Raw genomic sequence first — 10,376 nt, forward strand, 5'->3', positions numbered from 1 at the left:
ATAGTGACAGCTCTACGGGCAGTATGGGAGACTGTCTTTCTCACGTTCAATGAATATTCAAGCAGTTGGAACGAAGTAAAAAGATTATTTCACAGTATTATTTGTTTTTTTTTTGTTTTACAGGAAAGAATATTTACAAAACAATCGCACACCAAAAGAAGATAAAATTTTCACATTTTGTTTCAACTTCTTTCAACAAATTCAAATTTGACAATGTGAACGTAAATAGGTGCATTTCTAGATAAGTACCTACGTATCAAGATTTACCGGTAAAAAAAATGACATAAAATAGTTTGGTATAATTTTACATATATTTTAATATTTTTATTTCTATTTCCTTTTTTACCAAACAGTTTTATCTTTATTTTTATTTATAATATGGTTGTTTTTTTTTTTTTTTTAATTCCTTTATTTTTCCCAATTTTTACATTAATTACATACAATATTATATAAATCAATAAGAATAATGGGAACCCACTAAGGCGCAGCCTGTGCGTGGGTAATATATTTAAGTTATTATTTTATTGTACCTAGAAATAAACAAATTGTGGGCATATAAAATAAAAACAAGATTACATTTTGTATAAGCGTTTTGTATAAAAAGTGTTTATAATAGTGTATAGTGAAGTTATAAGTGTTTATTGTAATATATGTAATATATGGTGAATATTTTATGAGAAACATAAATTGATACAAATTAAATAAAAAAAAGTTTCAACTGCTGTGTCGAAAAGCCATAATTTTAATTTTTAATAAATAATAATTTTAGTTTTAAATTTTTGTTTTACAATTTCCTTTTCGGTTACGTTTTATTGTTGTTATTCTTACATAAATCATGTACCTACGACTACCATAATACGGGCATGAGCCTTGTAGTTGAGAAAATCACCTTAATTGTAAAATAAATTTTTAAAAAAATTATTACTACAAGAAACAACTACTCGCGTCGCGTCGGGGCAGATGACGTGCAAGGTAATACACACACAAAATAGTTACTCAGGTTCTTAGTTTAGGTTATTTAAATAAACGACCGGTCAGTGGTTGAGTGGGCATAGCGCTTGGGTCTCACCCGAGCGTCGCGTGTTCGATTCCTCGGCTGGCTAAGTCCTCCATCACAACACAAGCAATATTTTCGGCTTTCTGTGGTGGTAGTAGGAGATTTTCAAACATTGTTGGGTTATTCGTAACCTGGGAATGTTTGTCTTTCTTTTTAAGAAAAAATAAAAAAAAAATAAAAAAAACCCAAGAAATAACAACAAACATGTACAATAGAAACACTAGATCTCATTGTCAAAAACTTATCCAACAAATAACTACTAATACAACTTTTGGGCAAAAAAGCTTCTTATATCATAGTATTAAACTCTACAATAAAATACCACTCTCACTCAAAAACCTCAACATTATAACATTTAAATCTCAAATAAAAACTGGATACTTAATATAGGGAGATCTGAAATAGAAAATATACTGATATCAAACACAGACTAAAACAGAATCTACTTAACTGAACTATACAAAAAACACTATCTTACTTATTTTAAAATAATTTAAAAAAATTATACCACATGATATATGTTTATAATTAAATTCATATGTTACTTTGTTGTAATATTAATTTCTTATAATTAAATTATAATATGTAAATGAAATCCTCAGCACGGGAGATCCCAGTGAGGATATCATTATCTCTATATGTTACTAAGAAAAGAAGACAATAAATCATTATTATTATTATTAAAACCTACATAAACCGTAGACTATACAAAATGTGGTGGTCGAAATTTTCAAAACAAATTAAATGTTAAACTTTGAATTTTTAAAAGAGGAACTTAATGCATCTTTTAGCGACGCTTCAAACCATTCGGCCACTAACCTAGAATCTAGGTTGTTGGATAGATTAAGTGCATGTTTTGTATTTGATTCGTAGAACACCATTTTTTTTTTTAAATTAAGCTAATCAATTTTAATATGTAAAGTTATTATTTATTAAGTTCTGCAAGTATTTTAGTTTATTATTGTGGCAGCTGTTTCCGCGTTCAATGCTTTTATTAAACAACTGTGGTTATGCCACGTTGAGACGACTTGTTTATATGATTTTATTTTACCCGACCATATCTTTATTTGTCCAATATTTTAAGTGATTTATTAATATTATCGGATAAAACCGATTTACTTAGATAAAAAATTGAATGAGAAACTTCCAATTAAATTCTCAGTTCTACCCACATTAATGATTTTTTTTTTTTTTTTTTTTTTTTTTTTATTAATTTTTGTTTTAGTAATTTGTACATTAAAGTTTACAAATGACTAATTAATTTTTACATTTTGATATTCTATGTTTTTTCTTGTTTTATGTGGCTTTTACACAACATCTTGAATTTTTCAATTGGGGCAGTCTTTAGGTTTTCCGGCAGCGCGTTATAGTATTTCATCCCTTTATAGAATATACTGTTCTGTGTATTCGCCTTGTCCTTTTTTGGTAGCCTGATTTCATTGCACGTCCTAGTTTTATGTTTGTGTATGTCTTTGTTGTATACAATTTTATTTGAAAAATATTTCGGAAGCAGGTTGTTTACTATTTTGTGTACAAATATCATCGTGTTCAAGGTCAACATCTGTTTCACCGTTAGCAAATTTAGTTCGTTTAACATTTTATTTACTTTTGAATATCTATTTCGGCTGAGTATTATTCTCATTGCCCTATTTTGGAGAATTTGAAATTTATTTTGCTCTCGATCGTTACACAGAAAAAGGATAGTTGAGCAGTAATTAAAACGTGGAGCAATAATGGAGTTATAAATGGTGATTGCAGTTTTTTCGGACAGTTTTTGGCGAATTCTTCCCAAAAAAGATATCTTTTTTCCAATTTTCTTTTGGGTATATTCAGCATGTTTGTTAAAGTTGAGTTTGGAATCTATTATAACTCCTAAGTATTTTATATCGGTAACATTTTCAATAATTTCACCATCAATTTTGATTTTGCTTTCGCTGGATGTCTTCTTATAACCAATTACCATACATTTTGTTTTTTTTGTATTTAATTTAAGCTTATTTATTTTTAGCCATCTTGATACATTATCTAGTTCATTATTTAAAATGTTTATTAGTTCTTCATAGTTTTCTCCAATTATATATGTTAGTGTATCATCGGCAAATAGTCGTTTGATTTATTAATGGCATAAATTCTATTTTAATCGATAATAATAAATATTTTATTATCTGCATTTCTTCTAACAAATAGAGATAATCATACCCTCACTAGGTTCATCAGTCTTAAAATTTAGCAGTATAGATAATATGGAGTCATTATAAATCGGATGTGTACACGGCGTCGCTAGACTTTTCTCTACTTTCTACAAATATAATATGCATGTATTATATATCTAAACCTTCCGGAATAAATTCTCTAAAGGATAGTGAAAACCATATCAAAATCCGTTGCGTAGTTTAGAAGAACTAAGCGCACAAACAGACAGACACGGATAGCGATTTTGTTTTATACTATTACAGATTAAATGTTTTTTTTCAGTTGAGTGGTTTCAGTTTCAGTTTGTATTTGGTGTCAGTATATTATCTATTTCTGATCTTCCTATGTTTTGTATCCAGCTTTTTATTTGAGATTTTAATGTTACAATCTTTTTGTGAGTTCTGAATGAGAGTGAGATTTTGTTATAGAGTTTAGTACCATAGTATAGGAAAATCTTTTGTCCAAATGTTGTTTGGAGGGTTGTGATTATCGCCAATTTAATAATAATAATAATAATAATAATAATGATGTATTGTCTTCTTTTCTTAGTAGCAAATGGAGATAATGATATCCTCACTGGGATCTCCCGTGCTGAGGATTTCATTTGCATATTATAATTTAATTTCTAATAAATTAATATTACAACCAAGTAAAATATGAATTTAATTATAAACATATATCATGTACTTTGTTTATTTATTTTTTAAATAATTTTATAATAAGTAAGATAGTGTTTTTTGTATAGTTCAGTTTAGTAGATTCGGTTTTAGTCTGTGTTTGATATCAGTATATTTTCTATTTCAGATCTATATTAAGTATCCAGCTTTTTATTTGAGATTTAAATGTTATAATGTTGAGGTTTTTGAGTGAGAGTTTTATTTTATTGTAGAGTTTAATACTATGATATAAGAAGCTTTTTTGCCCAAAAGTTGTATTTGTAGTTATTTGTTAGATAAGTTTTTGACCTTGAGATCTAGTGTTGTTGGCTGAATGATTCTGTGGTTTTCCAATCTCCTATCCAAGGTTGCGTGATTACTCTCGGTGTGTAATAATGAGAATTCGGATATTTCCAATTCAGTTTTTATTTTAACAAAACTCACGTTACAATAATTTTATGAACAAACAGATCGCGTACGCTAGAGGAGATTTAAGGCTAACCCGACGGCTAGACCGCTGGAAACAGAGTAAAATATTTTCCGCGCGAAGTATCGCGCGCAGGCTTAAAGTGATGCCAGCCTCACAAGAATGTGGGTAAAAATAATGTTGTCATTATTTTCGGGAGATGTAAACTCCTTATAATTTACCCTAAGTTGTATGTTGTAGTTGCTTGTTGAATATGTTTTTGACCTTGAAATCTAGTGTATCTAATATACGTGTTAGTTGATATTTCTCGTGTTTTGAATTTATGAATAAAGGAGTATTGTTTTAGAATAGAGTTGTTTAATCGACGTAACGATAAGATTATTGAAGATTTCGTCAGTGCTAGTACTTACAATGACTTTCAGAATAATTTTCATTGTCCCTCTTTTGTTTTTAATTATTTATTTTAGAATATAGAAATTTACACTTTCCTATCCGATAATACCGTATTCAAACATAGCCGTTCGTTATTAATTGTTACCTTGTTTCTTAAAAATGCTAAGGAGCAAAGAATATATAATTTTTTAAGGGATATATTTGTATCAGTCTATCAGAATTACAGAACTTTATAATAACATTATAAATTTTTCCTTTCTTTTATATTTTTAAAGACATATTTTGGATATATTTTCATAGTACAGCGATTGCAGACACTTATCAATCTTTGGGTTAGCTAGAAGTACCCACGATTTTTCACGGAAACTATGCAAAAAAAACTTTGTAACATAATCTAACCAATTCTCGTTATTATTGTAAAGTGTTCAAAATTCATGATAATGTTTTAAAAGACGTATTTTCTAATTTCTACAGACAAATTTTGTTGACGGTGTAAACATGCCTCTAAGTCATAATACAACACGAGTGGAATTTTTTACAACTTTAATTGGCACATATAAGTATGGAGTTGTTGAAATCTTAACAACATATGACAGTAGTTGTCCCTTTTTATTCTGGGGCGAAGATTGCGAAACAGTTTGTGAATTATTGATCCGAATGAGATGACCTTTTATAGTATGGGTGGGAATATATATTGAGGATTGAATGCGCATGTGCAGTTTAATAAAGTACAGATTGTTTCAAATATAAGTAACCTCATTATAACAAAACTTAAATGTTAAAATAAAAAAAGATTAGATTGAGACAGAGTCTCGAACATGGAACCTCTACTCCATCCTGACCATCTTAAACCTCTACTCTATCTCTGCAAATTGAGTTAAAGTCATTTTTATCAATCTCCTACTTGCTTGAAAATTATTAATATTATTTTTCAAGTTATTTCCGGGATATTGGCTACCATCTTATTTAAGGTAAACAAATTTCCGTACAGTTTTTTTGACCTGAAAACTTTTTTTTTATGGGAGTAACTCGCATAAATAGTGCCAACTGGTCTCTACCTTCTGGAGCCAATCAGACTATGGCATCCTCAATTGGGGAATGCTGTGAAGCTAGGGGGAGGGGAGGGAATCGGACAGAGGAAGGGGGTGAGATACGTGATATTGTATACGAGATACGTGATGATATTCAGATGTGATATATGATCACCAAATAGGGCTAAAGCCATTTCAAACAACGTTTCGATTCTGAATGTGGTGTTTCGCCAGAGCAATACTGAAAATTTATACCTCTTTTCATGCATGACGCAAATATATCAAATATAATATGAAATAACACAAATTAATCAATAAAATAAAAACATATTCATTTTAACTGATGCACTCCCAAACTAACAGTGGTAGTTCGTTGGGTTATTGGCTCATTAGGAGTTTGATCGGGGATTAAAAGAGGGAAGAAATTTCCCTCAGATATAATATATGAAAAAAAATGGTAAAGCTGTAACTCTGATTTGGATTCCTGGACATGTTGCTTTGTATTATTTTCTTACCTTTTTTATTTTTCATCACTGCACAAGCGTATCTTAGGGAAAACCGACACTCCTCCCAAAGTTCTGGGAATATTCCCGAAGACAATAATAACGACTCAGTAACTAAACGCACTTATTCAGCTTGTTCTACTTGACACAAATTATTATATTGAGGATTAATATCGTTACACCAATTAGACTTCCATCTAAAGTTCCACCTGATATTCATTATTTTAGTTAACTAACATCGTGATACTAGATTGGGTGCGAAATTGAGTAATCTGAAAGTATGCTGCCTTTTGTAAGCTGATTTCTAACAGCATGAAAGATCTACAGTCTCTCGTGCAGTGGCGTAGCTAGGTAATCAAGGGCCCTGGGGCAAATTAAAAAATGGGGCCCCACTGCTATGTAAACTGATTAGGTTTTATCAAATAAAAATATGAAATAGACAACACTTTAAAAATGCTAAGCTACTTAAGCTTTTTTCTATGCACTGCAGACTGCAGGGCAGGTAATAAAAATATTAAACAGTAACAACATAAATTACAATTAATACTTGGTGTAGGTTTGGCTAATAAAACGAAATAGAGAAGATTCAAGGGTTTATTATATAAAGGTCGGGCCTACCAACTGACTTAATAACAATTATATTTACATTTTTTTCCTAGCTTTGGTTTTCGCAAAAGTATCAATGACTTCGTTTAAATCCAGGCTTGATGCGGTTTTGTTTTCAATTGCTATTAGCGATAAATGTCGGAGTCGAGTTTGGCCCATCTTATTTCTTAAATAATTTTTTATTATTTTTAATTTGCTAAATGACCTTTCAGCTGCTGCAGAAGTGACAGGAATTGTAAAGAATAATAACATTGCTATAAATACTTCCGTTAGGTCGCATTCTAGCACTCCATATTTGCTCATTATTTCCTTACATAATTGGTGAACAGTCCATGCTTGAGTTAGTTGAGGTAAAACTAGATGGTAAATATTAATAAATTGAAGTGAAAATCTAGGGCCTATTATATCTGTATTATTTGCCTATATATTTTTTTTGGAATTCGTCACACTTTTGTAATAAAGTTGCTTCATCAACATGTAATAAAAATGTTGGTGTTAGAAAATCGAATATATGACAGACTGCACTCATACCAATAAAACGTGTATTTATAATATATATAATACTAATTGAAATATTACTGTGTCTAGTACATTATTGAAAATCTCAATTTTAAATGTTTTTTCTCGGTTTGGAAATCGGTGATCAGCAGTTAATTCATCAAAATGTTTTAAAACTTTTCTTTGCCTTTTTTTTTGAAAATGGTTATCGATACCATATTTTCTTGCAGTTTCACTGGCTTTGCACTTGAATAATTCGAAATCATTTCTATAAATTTGCAACTTTGCTTTGGTCTCTGCTAAAACTTTACTCGCCTCACCCAAATTGATGTCGCATTTTTGTAAAGTTTTGGATGCATAATTGATGTCGTTCAATACACTGTGCATGAATTCGCAAAGCAACACGAACTCACTACGCTCATCTTTATTAGGACTCTTTAGAACTATATCTGATAATGCTTTGATACTCGTAATATCAAAATAACGAAGTTTTATTGCAGATATCGTATTGACCCTACTGGACCATCTAGTCGGATTTAGTTTTTTTAGAGTGGTGTCCGATTCGCCAGTGAATTTTGACAGTAGATCCCAACGTTTGATGCTGTTTCCTGAATTTAGGGGAATTCCCTGGGCATAACTTTTGAATTTCTCTCAACTGAGTTGTCATGATTAAAGTGGGGTTGCAAGTTGCAACCTGTCATATTTATTTTGAAAATGGGAGAAATTTCCAAAAGTTCAGTTCGATCGAGATTTCTGGTAAGGATTCGAGGGCCCCCTGAGCTTGAGGGCCCCGGGGCACTGCCCCGCGTAGCCCCTAGGTAGCTACGCCGCTGCTCTCGTGTCTAGGATGAACGAAGTATGCGTGAAGAATGAGTTAATTATGAACGTAAGTAAGTCTAAAGTCATGGTGTTTGAAATAGAGAGTACGAAAACAGTGTGCAATATAGTTGTGAATGAGGAATACTTGGAGCAGGTGGATGAGTTTGTGTATTTAGGAAGTAGGTATGTTCTAGAGCAGGGGTTCCCAACCCCGTGCCCGCGGGCACGTATATGCCCGCCACTATTCGACAGTGAAATAAGTTTTTCAAAAACTTTAATTAAAAATGTGAATTATTTTTATTTATTTGTTAGAGTTTCAATTTTTTGAGTGCCTAGGTTTATTAAATACGTTCGTATGTTTGCGATATTGTATGTATGAGTGGTTCCTTTGCTGACAGTACTTGTCGCAACTTGTCTAGCGGTGAGCCAGACTTCACTCTTCACGCTAGCCTGGAACGCGGAGTTCTATTTGCACATCACTCCTTGTACACGCAGAAAACTCGAAATTAACGAACGCCACGAACTGAGCTGATGAACCCCGAAGGCGCCAAAACACATGGCACATGACTCTGTCAGCTATGTCTGTCAGTGAAAGCAATAAGCATGGCCCCGACAGCCAAACTGACAGTATTCACGTGCTCGTAGTGTCCCGATCGGTTCGGCGATCATGGCTCGCTTCGGGCTTTCGGCGTGTACAAGGAGTGATGTGCAAATAGCATTCCCCACCTGGAACCGCGTTGTCGTCATTTTTATTGCAATTGCTGCCCCGAGTTTGTCGATTAAAAATAGGTGATGCCCGCCACCTTACCGATATTTTAGCTCTGGAGTACAAAAAGGTTGGGAACCCCTGTTTTAGAGAGATGGGAAGGCTGACAGAGATATTGAAAGAAGGGTAAATGCAGGTAACTCCATCAATTGAGGATAAACAATAGTCCAAGGAAGCGAAGCTAGCAGTCCACAATGGAGTACTGGTACCTACCCTGATGTATGGTAGTCATGCATGGAACTGACAGAGGAAGGACGAAATCAGACTGAATGTTGTAGAAATAAGATCCCTAAGGCATATGGGTGATAAAACCATTTGTGATCGAATGAGAAATGAGGTGATTCGCAAAGAATGCAAGGCTAATGTAAGCATGATGAGTAAGATTAAGAAAGGGACGCTTAGATGGTTTGGGCAGAGTGTAAAGAGAATATATGACGCTAATGTGAATGGTAATAGAAGTCAGAGACATCCGGAGAAGACATGGCACGAACAAATGAACCAGATACTTGAGTCGGGCCATGTTAAGACTCGGAATAACAGAAGAGTATGTATGAAACCATGTATGAATGTGAATGAAGCAAGGAATGTGTGCGGTCCTTCCTCCCTGCCTACCCCTGCGGTGAAACGGTGGATGGTTAGTTGGTTAACATCGTGATACTTAAGTTTCATTATATTAAATAATCAGTCATTACGACGTATTTTTCAATGATCATAAATACAAACAAAAAGAGTTTAATAATCTGAATCTATTACCTACAGACTAATTGAGAGAAAAATATTATGGTCTAATTAAATTAATTGCTTTTACCTGAAATTAATTATTATTTGACAAATGTAGAACTAAATATCACGAAATAAAGATTCATCATTAACTTTTAGGCTTTGTAAAACGGCACAAGAGTCCCAACTGCTCCCAACCGTCTGGAGTATGCTGTTAGGCTGAAGCTAGTGGGGAGGGGAAGGGAATTGGATAGTGGGTGAAATACCTGGCTATTCAGAACTGATATCTGATTTCAATTCGAATGAATTCTGAATGGTCGTCTTAAACCAGGGCGATACTGAGAGTATCTTTCACTCCGGAACGTGCCGCAAATATACTTTATATTATTTTTAATTAGTTATTTGTGAAAAACACAAATAAAATTTACTTTCGCACGCCGGCATTTGAACCCTCGACCTCCAGCTTGCTAGTCGAGAACCTTTCCCCTCGAACACGGATGCCGTCATCTGGGATAAAATATAAAATTAAAGATATTATTTTAGAATATGTTGTCTTCAAATCAGACATACTTATACCAACATACCAGTATAATACATTTATATAGAATTATTAGGTAACAATTTGTTAAAGAATAAGTGACCTAACAACCACCCAGTAATTTTACTACCCTTATAATTTTCCGCTCCGCTTCCCACCCTCTCTCAAC

Source organism: Hesperophylax consimilis, chromosome 29 (assembly GCF_061612785.1).
Source record: "Hesperophylax consimilis isolate HC1 chromosome 29, BYU_Hcon_1.0, whole genome shotgun sequence".
Classification (NCBI taxonomy): domain Eukaryota; kingdom Metazoa; phylum Arthropoda; class Insecta; order Trichoptera; family Limnephilidae; genus Hesperophylax; species Hesperophylax consimilis.